Source organism: Dermacentor albipictus, chromosome 9 (genome assembly GCF_038994185.2).
Source record: "Dermacentor albipictus isolate Rhodes 1998 colony chromosome 9, USDA_Dalb.pri_finalv2, whole genome shotgun sequence".
NCBI classification, from domain to species: Eukaryota; Metazoa; Arthropoda; class Arachnida; order Ixodida; family Ixodidae; genus Dermacentor; species Dermacentor albipictus.
This window is the reverse complement of record NC_091829.1, coordinates 41,164,919-41,176,858: the sequence shown is the minus strand read 5'-3', so window position 1 is coordinate 41,176,858 and position 11,940 is coordinate 41,164,919. Positions and strand designations below refer to the sequence as shown.

General features: G+C 47.8%; 2 protein-coding genes across 2 annotated transcripts in view; both read left to right on the top strand.

Moving 5' to 3' along the window:
• LOC135916493 (uncharacterized) overlaps positions 1–11,940 on the top strand; it is a 188,095-nt gene that overhangs the window by 93,733 nt on the left and 82,422 nt on the right. The window lies entirely within an intron of this gene.
• The window catches only part of LOC139049771 (uncharacterized), a 66,685-nt gene continuing 64,011 nt past the window's right edge, over positions 9,267–11,940 (top strand). The window contains exon 1 of the mRNA XM_070525578.1: positions 9,267–9,496. The gene's annotated coding sequence lies outside the window, so the exon portion shown is untranslated. The remainder of the gene's footprint in view (positions 9,497–11,940) is intronic.

Here is an 11,940-nt window from a genome sequence, read left to right as displayed (position 1 = left end):
CGCCAATGACGAGTCGCAATCTTTCTGCCCTATGTTATGCTGCTCCGACTGTCAAAGATGAGTTACAGTCGGCATTGAGGGAAAGCTGCCCTCAAGAGCAGCTTTTATTTTCGTGTTATTTCTAACTAGAGACCAATGAAGTAATATATTTTTAGAATGATATTGACACCGAAAAATTGAGTACGTAAAAAATTTGGAAAATTTGGTACATTTTTCCGGAATTAGCTTGGGGGGTTAACGGGTAAAGCGGTAATCCAGAAACTAGAACAAGTTTTGACAGGTTTGCTACCAGTGGATGCTAGAAAATATGTTGGCATTCTGTAGTTTTGTCCAACAATGCAAAAGGGATTCTTAATAACTCAGGAAATAAATGGAAAGGTATCATGAAGTACATTTCGTAAATGTAATGCAGAATCACTCAACTTCTGTTACTATATAATCTCCACTCGATTAACCTGGACTTTCTGAACTAGTTCAGGAGGTGCTGCATTTCACTACTCGTTCCACCAGTTCAACGTGGCAGCAACTGCATGTTGTGATTTGTTTTACTTGGTGCAGGCTTTGTACAGGGCGAGTTCACAGCATTCCCTGCACTTGGCCGAAAGGTAATGCATGTTTACGCAGCAGGTGTGGTGCCGCTTCCGCACGAGCGAGGTGCAAAAATCATAGAGTTTCATACAATAATTACTAGAGAGACCTCTGACGTTAGTGTCTACAGGAGGTCAAACAAGAACGGTTGTACCAGCATGGAAATTATGGGAAGTACATGGATTTGCCTAAACTTCGTCTGTTTGGCTTCAAACGGCTTTGAGACTTTGTAAACCAGTCATTTTCAACAATATACTGTGTAATAAATAAATAAACATTAAAATCGTCCGATGACAGGATTCAAGCACAGGAACTCTAGAACAGAAGTCTGATATTGAAACCATTAAGCCACGGAGTCATGTAACGACAAGTGAGTGGAACGACCTGATGAACTTATCGTGGGCATACCAGTGCCTTGAGACGCTTGGCGCGTTTCGATTCGGCCACTTGGACAAGCTCAATCGTTGCAATTAAAAGCAATTGTGCGTGTTGGCGCCGTCTTCTGCACTTCGAAGAGTATAGACTGCGCTGAAATTTACGATAATAAGATTCAAGAGCACGAATATCAGACAAATCCATGTGCTTCGCATCATTCCCATGGTGGTACGACTGCAGCGCCAGTTCCCTCTAGTAATTACTGTAAGAAACTCTCTGGCAGAAATAACCGAAGTGTCTGGCATTTTGTTTTAGAGTAATAAACGAAGTTTTGCTGTCCCATAAATCTTACTGGTCTTTAATTCCAAGATTTAGTGCAGTCACATGTCTAGTAGGCAATTGTGGTATTTTGCATAAACATTGCAAAGCCAACTGTGATGAAAGTTCACTCTGGTAAATTGGTTATGATCCAGTAGCATAGACTACTGAAGCAATCTCTGGAAGGCAAGTGAAGTAATTTGCTTATTAGCAGCCTTTAAACAGCATTCGAGCTTATGACACATGTACCTCAGATATGGAGATAACATTTCCTTGACTCAGTAAGAAGCGATGCTTCATGTTCCACGACGCTACTTCAATCAAAGCAGTATTGGTGCTCTCTAAAAACAATGCCAATGCAGATGATCCAAACATTTTTCAGGGGCAACAGTTATGCCTGAAATCATCCTAGATTAGTTTGTTAACACATGATCAGACCATGTTAGAAGTACTTCTTAAAATCCTCCTATTTATTTGACTAGTCACATATCTGTACACAAAGGCTACTAATTAGGTCCCATGCTATATCATAATCTTAACAAAAACTTCACTTAGTAATACACATGCTGTGATAAGATTCCAGACCACATTGAAATGCTGAACAAAGTGAATTGATTATATTTAAAATGAAGCTCCTGTTCTTCCAAACGAGAAGAAAGGATACTGAGGGTCAAAAATTTTCTTAATCACCGCTGGAAGACGCCAGGGAAGGCACGAGGAAACTTAGTCGTAATTTTCTATTTAAATGTAGAAATGATAACGGGAAATGCAAATGGTAAAAAAAAAACCAGCCATGGAGGGAGAACGAACCTACAGCCTTTGCATTAGGCATGCGATGCACTAACCACTGTGCCACCGAGGCAGCATTCAACCATTCACAATGGCCCCTGTAGGGGTTGAAGACGGACTTCCGGATGAAAACCAAACTTGGGAGTATTTATTTTACATTATATACAGAGAGGTGAGAGACAAGTAACAGTTGTACTGTCATTACGGGCCGGCAGCAACTCGGCGTTGCGGCCCGCGGCAAGAAGTTCGAGAGAGGTCAATCAGGGAATCAGGGAATGCCCTGGTCTCTCTCGAATGCCTCTTATAAACCCTTCGAGCACTGGAAGTCGCGTCACGTTTGACCAATGGAAGAGTCCGCTAAGATGACGCCATTTTCGGCCAATCGTTGGCGCCCGTGTCGCGGTGTCACACCCGGCGGCTCTCTGCGGTCTTGCCTCGCTGAGTTGCAATGCCCTTCTTCTAAAGTGGAGAAGGGGGGGGCGCCCATGCTCCATTTTACGAGGGCCCACCTGTTCCCGGTGGTACGGCTCCGCTGTGGTAGCAAATGGCTTCTTCAAAGGCGAAGGGTGACGATTGGGCTCCATTGTCCGAGGGCCCCTTCTAATCCCGGCGGCATACGAACTTGTTGGCACGTGAACTTGTTGGCTCGTGCGTTCCTCTGGAATGTGCTGCGATTCGATGTGGTCTTGGGGAACTCGAAGTAGGCGCAGGAAACAGCTCCATATCTAACACCCTTCAGATTATCGACGCACGAACACGGCCGTAGTACCACAGTGGTTAGTATATAACATGCGTAATGTGAACGTTATGGGTGCGTTCCCCACCCACAGGTGGATATCTTTTAATCCACTTTCATTTACCTACAATTTATCATTTCTATACTTCATATGAATGAATAAAGCCTTTATTTTAAGGAAGGGGACGACTCTAGGCCGCTGATGGGGATTAGGAGGAAAGGGAATGTGGGTACCCAGACTGTTGGCTGAAACACTTCTTCATCTCAGTCTGGGATCTTCCGCTTTATGCAGGCTCAGGTGCATGTTTAGTTACGCCGCTTTCACGTGGGCTGATCGACCCCTTCTACACTACTCGAAACAGGCCACTTTGCCATATGTCGCAATGGCTTTCTGTGTTTCAGGGCTAGTTTGTATGGCAATTCCTAATATTCTAATGTCTCCGTGTAGTAGATGCTGAATGTTGGATCTCCCTTGTGAAAAAGCTGCACAGCTCCAAATGAGATGTTGCAAGTCTGCTCTGCATGACTCCTGGCAATGTGTACATCGGGTGGAAGTCTTCGCAATCGTTGCTTGTCTGGGTTGGTGCCATTTCTCAAGTATGTATATATAAACTTAAAACATGTTCCTGTATGCTTTCCTTGGCCTCATTATCTGCTGGCTACTTCCAATTCTGTTACTTCCAACACATACATATTCTCATCTGGTAAGCGAACCGCTTTCAAGCCAGTTTTCTAGCCTTCATAACGCCATGAATGCGACCAAAGATCGAGCGAGACAACTGTCTGCTCTCGAAAATTATTACCGCTTCCATTTACATACCTATCGCAGCCACAAGCAAAAGTCGATGGGCTAGCTGTCCACAAGCCGCAGATTAGACTGAAATCAACATATTACGGTAACGTAAAACAATTTCCACGCCGACTTAGCAGCCGCGGTGTGCTCCAAGTGCCACAGTTCTCGTTTGCCTCTCGAAATTCACACCATGATGACGGGCACTGCATCTTTCACATGAAATATTGCACGATTTGCAACGGAGCTCAATACCAGGGCGAAACGCATTTGCACGTACCTGAAATCCGCATGCCGGAAACCCGTCGACGCTTCCGAGAACGGGGCACACAGCCATACACCCGTACGGCGGCTTGACTTGGACGTGAGGCACTTCTATCAAATATTTCACATGCGACATGTTTCACACCAATTGCGCGAACACGAGAAAATGCCGCAGGTCACAATGCGACGCCGTGCACCCATGCATCTACCGATGAGCTGCGTGCGCGGGCTTGCAGAAAAACAAAACTATGACAAAACGACAGGCGCGAAAGAATGGCGGCTCTCGTTGCGGAGACGAAGCGGACGAAGCAATGAAGCGCGAATAGATGTTGCCAACTGTTGGTTCCGCGTTATGCCGGCGGTGGTGGCTTTAGTGGCGTGTGTGTTGCGGCTGTCTTATCTTTTATTTCTTTTCCCCAAACAGTATAGCAAAGATCAGTTCTTTGTTTTAATTTATTACTGTGTCGTTTTGCATTAGTTTTTTGTATTTTTATGCTATTAAGCGGCCAATTGTGGCCTCCAAGGTTCACGCGCACCAGCTTTGCGCGCAAATCTCGGAGGCCATAAGACAACTCGTTAAGAAATGCCGTTCTTGACGTTGTTAACGTTTCATCATCGTGTCGTCAACTGAGATAGAGAGGTAGTGTCCCTTTTCTCGGATTGGGGAGGGGGCGATCAAGACGGCATCGCTCAGCGGGGGCGGGAGAGTAGGTTGGTGTTGGTTGTTATCGCTAAATCCGCGAACCCTGCGATTTTTTAGAGCGCAGCTCTTTGGCGTCCGTTCCTGGGTTTCGCGTCGTCGTCGTCGTCGTCGTCGTCGTCGTCGGCCTCGTAACCAGCTCCGCCCCCCTTTCATCCCCCCAGCGCTAGCAGCGACCGACTGATACCGCTGGATGCCGCTGACGCCGCTAGAGAGTGAAGATAACGTGACTGCATAGAACGCCGTCGCCGCCATGCAGAAAGAGGAGGAAAGGGTCCCCCCCCCCCTGGTTCTTAGCGCTGCGGAAGCGAGGGTATCATATTGTTTGTGTCGGCATCGGCGGCGTTGTCCCTGAAACCAACTCCGCAGCTGGGGTTGACTCACTATCGGCGTCAGCGGCATCAGTCAGTCGCTGCTATATCTTCCCTCCTCCCTTTATCGTGTTGTCCGCTTGCTGCACGCGCTTCTGCCCCCATCGTTTGCCGCTGGGTGTACACGCCGCCCCCTTCCCACCTCTTCCTGCGAGTTTCCGGTTGTCAAAGCGCCGGCTCGAACTTTGAAGTTGGCGAACTGTGCGCCGCAAAGTTGCCCAACGGCTTGCTGGTAGTAGCTGCCTACTTCGCCCCTACCGCACTCACGAAAGACGTCGTGCACCTCCTGCAGCTCGCATTAACCGTCCATCGATCCACACCGATGTTAGTAGTGGGGGACTTTAATGTTGACATAAAGACAAACAGCAATTTCCTAACACTTATGCGGGAGAACATCCCGTTCCTCTCGCTCGTAACGCGTCCCACGGCTGTGACAACCTCGCGAGGCACTTGTATAGATCTCGTCTTTGAGAATCAAGCATTGGTGTACCAAGTCGAACATATATCAGTATATTTCTCCGACCACAAAGCTTCCTTCATGACTGTCAAGAACTGTTAGTGGAGTCTTTGTTAAAGGAATACGTGTGAAAAATAAAAAAAAATTCTGTGATAGCGCATACATGTGTTGCTCGATTTCTTTGCCTCAATCTATCGAAAAGGTGAAACAGCTTATTTGCTGCGCTCAAATTTCGCATTAGGAAGTAACGTAATCGTCGGTAATTTTTTATAACGTAAGCATTTCTATACTTACCAAACAAGAAGAACCATCCATCCGTCAGTCCGTACCGCACGATATCTTTCAAAATAGCACCCGCAGCAGCGAGTGAATTCACCTTCGTGCTAGCTCTCGCTTCAACGCGACCGAAGCGGCGAGGGTTTCAGCTCATGCCGCATTATGCGCTTTTCGCAGATCACTTTCAAGATAGGTGTTCGCGCGTCTGTTTTCAAAGCGAAGTAAACGGTGAGAACACAGCGCGTGAAGTTTTCAGTAGTGGGCACACTCTGTCCGCATTGCAGTTCGCTTTCAAGATACGGTTCGCGCGGCCATGCCACAAGCAGCCGCCGCCGGAGAACGGTTGATAATGGTTCAACGCGGATGAGAAGGGCTAAAGAGCGATAACGGCTCAAAACGAACGGAACGTCACCAGCGCACCTGGCCCCGTCACCTGCAGTACTTTGCTTGCGCCGCCGACCAGAGCAGCTCGTGTCGCCGCAGCGATCTCGCTTATACTCGTCGGATCAAGCCTCATAACATTGATAACGACATGGACTGCGTGTAGATGAGGAAGAGTCACAATGCTTGCGCATACTCAGACAAATTCCAGGGGAGTTCCTGTGTGATTTTTTTTACCGGAAATGTGCAGTCAGCGCTGACCCAGAGTTGACAATGCATGTAAGAGGGGTGCCAAGCTTTTCTTTTTATGAGAGTTTTGCCCAGCTCCAAAAGATCTGCTCAAGCTAAGACTTGCTGATGGCTGTATGTGTTTTTTTTTATTGTCGCATGCCCTCGAACCACCACGAATCGTACAGCGTAATGACATTAGGGCAGTATTCACGTCCAAAGGAAAATGCAATCGGTAATTGGGCTGCCTAAGGTTTGCGGCCCGGCGGCAGCTGCCCTCCCCTCCCCCGTTTCCGTTGACAAGTTAGGGGGCGGGGTCTATCATACACCCCCCTACCCACAGTGGTGTAGCCAGAAAATTTTTCGTGCGAGGGGGGGGGAGGGGTCCCAATTGACCGTGGAAAGGGAAGGAGCCGGGTCATTGCCATAGCAGCAAAAAATGTACTCTTAGTGAGCGTTACAAGTGCCTGGCTTGCCCCACTTCGCTTCACCGCTACTAGCCCCCCCCCCTCCCCCCCACGCAGTCGACGCGAATCGAGCTATCAGAACATGCATGATACGCATGCTTGACATAACAGGAATGACATGCCGCGAAGCTGGCATGGATGCCGTCACATCATCATCATCAGCTTATTTTGACGTCCATCGCAGGAAGAAAGCTTCTCCAGCGATCTCCAATACCTCTTCCTTGTGCTAACTGGTTCCACGTGTCTTCAAGTTTCCTAATTCCATCACGTCCACATTATTCTCTGCCGTCCTCGACTGTGCTTCTCTTCCCTTAGCACCCATTCTGCAACTCCAATAGACCAGCAGTTCTCTCCCTTACGCATTGCAATGTCTGCCCAGCACGACTTCTTCCTCGTAATGTCAACCAGAATATTAGCTATCCCCGTTAGCTCTCTAATCCACATCGCTGTCTTCCAGTCTATTATCGCCATGCCTAATAATTTTCATTCCATCGCTCGTTGCGCGGTCCTCAACGTCTTCCCAAGCTTCTTTGGTAACTTCCAAGTTTCGGCCCCATACGTTAGTAACGGTAGAAAGCTATGATATGCAGTAAGCTCCCTGGTCATGATTTAGTAATGCCTGCCGTAAGCTCTCCAACATTTTCTTTATTTTTGGTAATTTCCTTGATCAGAGGCCCCTGCGAGTAATTAACCGCAATGAACGTATTTCTGCGCAGGTTCTAGAGGCTGACTGCCGACCATGACATTCGTTCTCTCGCCAGGCTGCCGAACGTTACTTTTCTCTTCTGCATACTAACTTTCAATCAGACTGTTACACTTTCTTCGCCAAAGTCCTCAAACGTTTGTTGCAAATAGTCTGCAGCATTGCTGAGTATGCCAATGTCATCTACAAACCGTAAGTTGGTGAGATATTTACCGTTAGCCCTCACTCCTATCCATTCCCAGTCTAACTGGTTGCACACCTTTAAGTATTCAGTGGAAGCATTGTAAATATTTTGCCGTTGATCATATAAAGCGTTTTGCAGATATCTGGCTATGCAAAGTCTGCTGGTTAATATCATCCATTTGATATCAACATTCGTGGGAAACATTATTTTTGACCGCTGTTCAGAGCCAGTGCGCTGCTGCCTAGATGCCCCGATCTACCCATTCCAGCTACCTGATTCAAGCGCAGGTAGCGCGCGTTTCATGTATAGCAAATATCAACGCCTTAACTGGCAATGTTCATTTATCATATACCGGAGCTTGCTCACTTACTCCATTATATTGAGGGTGTAAATTAGAAAAGCTGGGGTGTTCTAAGGGTGTTTTCTTGTTGAACACCCTTGTCCGTTAAAAAGGGTGTTCCAAGGGTGTTTACAAGGGTGAAAAGATAAATACACCCCCATTACGCCCATAAGGGTGTGAAAATTTTAAGAGTTACAAGTGCGCGAAGCAGCAGCTTGAGCGTGTGAAACGAGCCGCAGAAACCATTCAATTTTGAATATATGAGACCCCCCGGGAGCACTGAGGCGCACCACGTTAAAGGCATAACGTTAAAGTAAAGGATTACTTCTTGGTAACTGCGCAATTATTGTTACTAGCCAATTATTAGTAATGGTAATGAATTATATTTTTGCAATCAGAGACGGCTGCCAACTCTTCCTAGGAAGCACTAGGAAGATATCTAACGTCCGTTGCTTCAACATATAAGCTGGGTAAACATGAAAAATGTGTTCCAGCGTCTCGTGCGTCTTAGAATTTAAGCACTGTAGCGAGAAACACAATACAAGAAAGCAGAGAAAGCTTCGCGTCAAATATCTTTCATGATTTTCCGCATCGCCATATGCACAGATGTTTTTCACATTAACAAATTTCACCTCACGCATTCACTTCTCTGTGTCCCTTTTAAAACGAAGTTGAAGCCATCGATTTTTTTTTTACTTACGGCGCTTCTCCTTCCCGTGGTGCAATGCGTTAGAATATCCACGGCGCCAGCTTGACCTGCACTTCCTGAAGACTCTTGGAAGATCCGCTTACTGGCCGGGTAGCACTCTTAGGAAAGCATGCAATGCCATCGAAAAAAAGCAGAACGAGGTCAGCGCGGAGAAGCACGGAAAGAAAGACAACTACAGCGTCGCGTTTCTTTCTTTTTGTCTCTTCGTCTTCCGCGCTGTGCTCGTCATGTCATGGATCGTCAAGACGACCGAATGTCTACCCTTGTTAGCCGTAAGGAGCTTCATTTGTCACGCCGTCTGACTACACCGTTGAACGTTACAGTTCGCTTATTTGTTTCATTCTCTGTTCTAACTGGAATTTCTTCTTTCTTTTGATAGAAACCCAGATACTTCATCATGCGCATCTGGGGGTTTGTTTTGTTGATTGAGCTCTGACTGTCCATTCGAGGACTGCTTCTTGTTTACGCTACTCTGTCAATCGCCAATCCCCCTCAATTGGTATACGCCAGCACCATGCTTTGAGGTCAACATCATCACCATCGTTATCTCATGCAATGTTGCAAATAAAGAAGAAGAAGGGGAGCCGAGCACGAGCACGAGCCACGGGCGCTGCTCGCTCAGTTCTGAACGTGCCGCGCGTTCCAGAAACGAGGGCTCTCAGACCCCAGTACGAGGCCGTTTCTGTGCTCAGCGGTTCCGCCTTTTCTGCCAAGTCTCACCCCGTCTCCAGCCACCCACGGCCTTCCCTTTCCTCCTGAGACACCGGGTTCCTTGGCCACTGCAACACTGGAACCATGGAGTCTACTGTGGGTGCGAAGGGTAAGAGAAATCCTACTTTCTTATTTCTCGGCCCTTAAGTTCAGCCTAAATGTAGGTTTTATGAATGCATGGTGGAGGCGAAGAACTAGAAGTGGGCGTCAGCGGTTAACATTAAAGCCGAACAAGGTCGGCCCAAAACTTGATCATGTCGCGGGATGTGTTAGCACAGCGCTACCGTCTTACCATTATCGGCACCGGCTGCCAGGACTGCTCACGCGCAGAGTTTGCCGGGCTTTGGTAAACTTACTGGACGGCAACTGTCAGGAGCGTGATTGCTTAACGATATTGCAGTGCCCAGGATGCCCGCTTCGATTTTCACTCACCCGTGCTACTTGCTCTTCGTCGCCACAGCAAGCACTAAAGGACAAAATTCAGCCATCGTTTATGGAGTCGCCTCACGCTGAGGACTAAGTATAAGCGCCGTTTAGCGCTAATATTCTGATGTGTATTTCGGTTTGACGATGCTAGGCCTAGGTGACGGCATCGGGGTGGAAAAGTGCGTCGGTTTATGTCTAACAGATGCGGCCACAACATTAGTGTGGAGGAACCCCTCAGACAAACTGACATTTTCTAGCCTAACCCTTTTCCCTGGCGCCAACGACTTCCTTTATGCGAGTTGGTCATGGTACCAACGGTAGCCGCCCGGTAAACTTTCTGGAGCCGAGTAAACCCTGCGCATGCGCAGTAGGGTCAACACGGTACCTATGGCGGTAAGGCCGTAACGCTATGCTCTCAAGTATCTTACACTGCCGCACTCAAGGGGACGTGCTCACAAGCCTACGGCTGGAACCTTCTCACACATTCAGACAAATACGATAAATATACATTGTTGGCGACAGAAATACTGTGACGACTGAAATAGGAAAAGCACTTGCGCTGAACTTTCAACTAATCATATCCGAAAAAAAATTTACCATATATAAACCAATAAAAATGTGTGGGTGAAAATTAGCAGGCCATCGTCATAGCGAATGCGCAACAAACGTCGAGGTTAAGCTGGTTACACTTACGGTACTATGCTAGCACCAGCGGCATGCTTAAATTTTTTTGTCACGGCGAGTGATAAACGCTAACCTAACCCGCAAGTAAGGTTTCATTCCAATATATAAGTGGCATGCTTAAATTTTTTGTCAGTGAGAGTGATAAACGCTAACCTAACCCGCGAGTGAGCTATCATTCCAATATGTAAGGGTTCAGTGACCTCACGGGCAAGCTGCTGACTATGATGGAGTAAAATAGTCGCGTCCCAAAAATCCTGTGAGGTCGTGGAAGGCTTTCATAATCGAAGGAAAAGCGACAAGTGTTTTTCAAATTCGTCGCTCTCATTGATAAGGAATTTCAATATCTCCCGAGCACTCGTAGATTACCCCGAGATTAACCTTTTCTACGCAGTGGCGATCATGATCCCTGCCTAATTTTCATTTACGCATTCTTCATTTGACTATATTGGTGGATTCGACTGGTTTATATTGAGCAAGTTGCGTTTATCACAGGTCACTTTAGATTAACCCGCCCCGCGACAGAACGCTCGTACTGGCCGGTCGACCAGATACGGATTTCACCGGAACTGCGACGACGCGGTGCCGTCACTTCCGGATTGGTCGGCAAGCTCGGCTGTTTGCAGATGAAGGCGTAAAGGAAAACGCGATCTGAGGTTGTCCTCGGCAGGAGGCGGTCATTTCGGGAGTCGACCAGCGTTTGTGCGCAGACGCGAGTAAAAGCGGGTACGAGAGAAAAAATCTTGGGGCTCTAGCTCCTTCACTATCTGGGTTTGCCAAGGTAGTACAGGGCAGAAGGTTCTTTGCTCGTTTTGTCTGCGTTGATCCCTAGGCGTACTGCCATTGTGGAGTGAGGTCGCGCGCTGTCGATGCCCATGCGCGACTTCTCCATGCCCGAGCGCTGGCTGCCGGCGCGGTGAACCTGGAGAAGCAATGGGCACTGACGCTCCCATTTGGTGATCGCTGTGTCTAAAGGTACGTCGGACGTACGCGAATCCCAGAAGCTAAAGGTTCTAAAGGTACGTCGGACAAGCTTTCTCACGCCTTACGGCGCACTACCTTCAAAAGGCCACCACTGATATTGCGAGTGTAACAGTAGGGGCTGTAGTAGAAACAGGGTCAGCTATCCTGGAACACTATCTTCACTCTGTCCGGCATACCTTTAGCTTCTGGGCTTCGAGTACGTCTGACGTGCCTATAGACACAGCGATCACTAAATGGGGCGTCAGCGACCACTGCGTCTCCTGGTTCACCGCGCCGGCAACCAGCGTCGGAGCGTAAACTCGCGCTTGGACATGGCCAGTGCGCGACCTCACTCCGCAATGCCGTCACGCCTAGGGACAACCGCATACAAAAGGCGCAAGCAAACTACTCCACCGTAGCACCTATGCAAAGTCTGATGTTCAAGAAGCGAAAGCCCCCACATTTTCTCTCTCGCACCCGCTT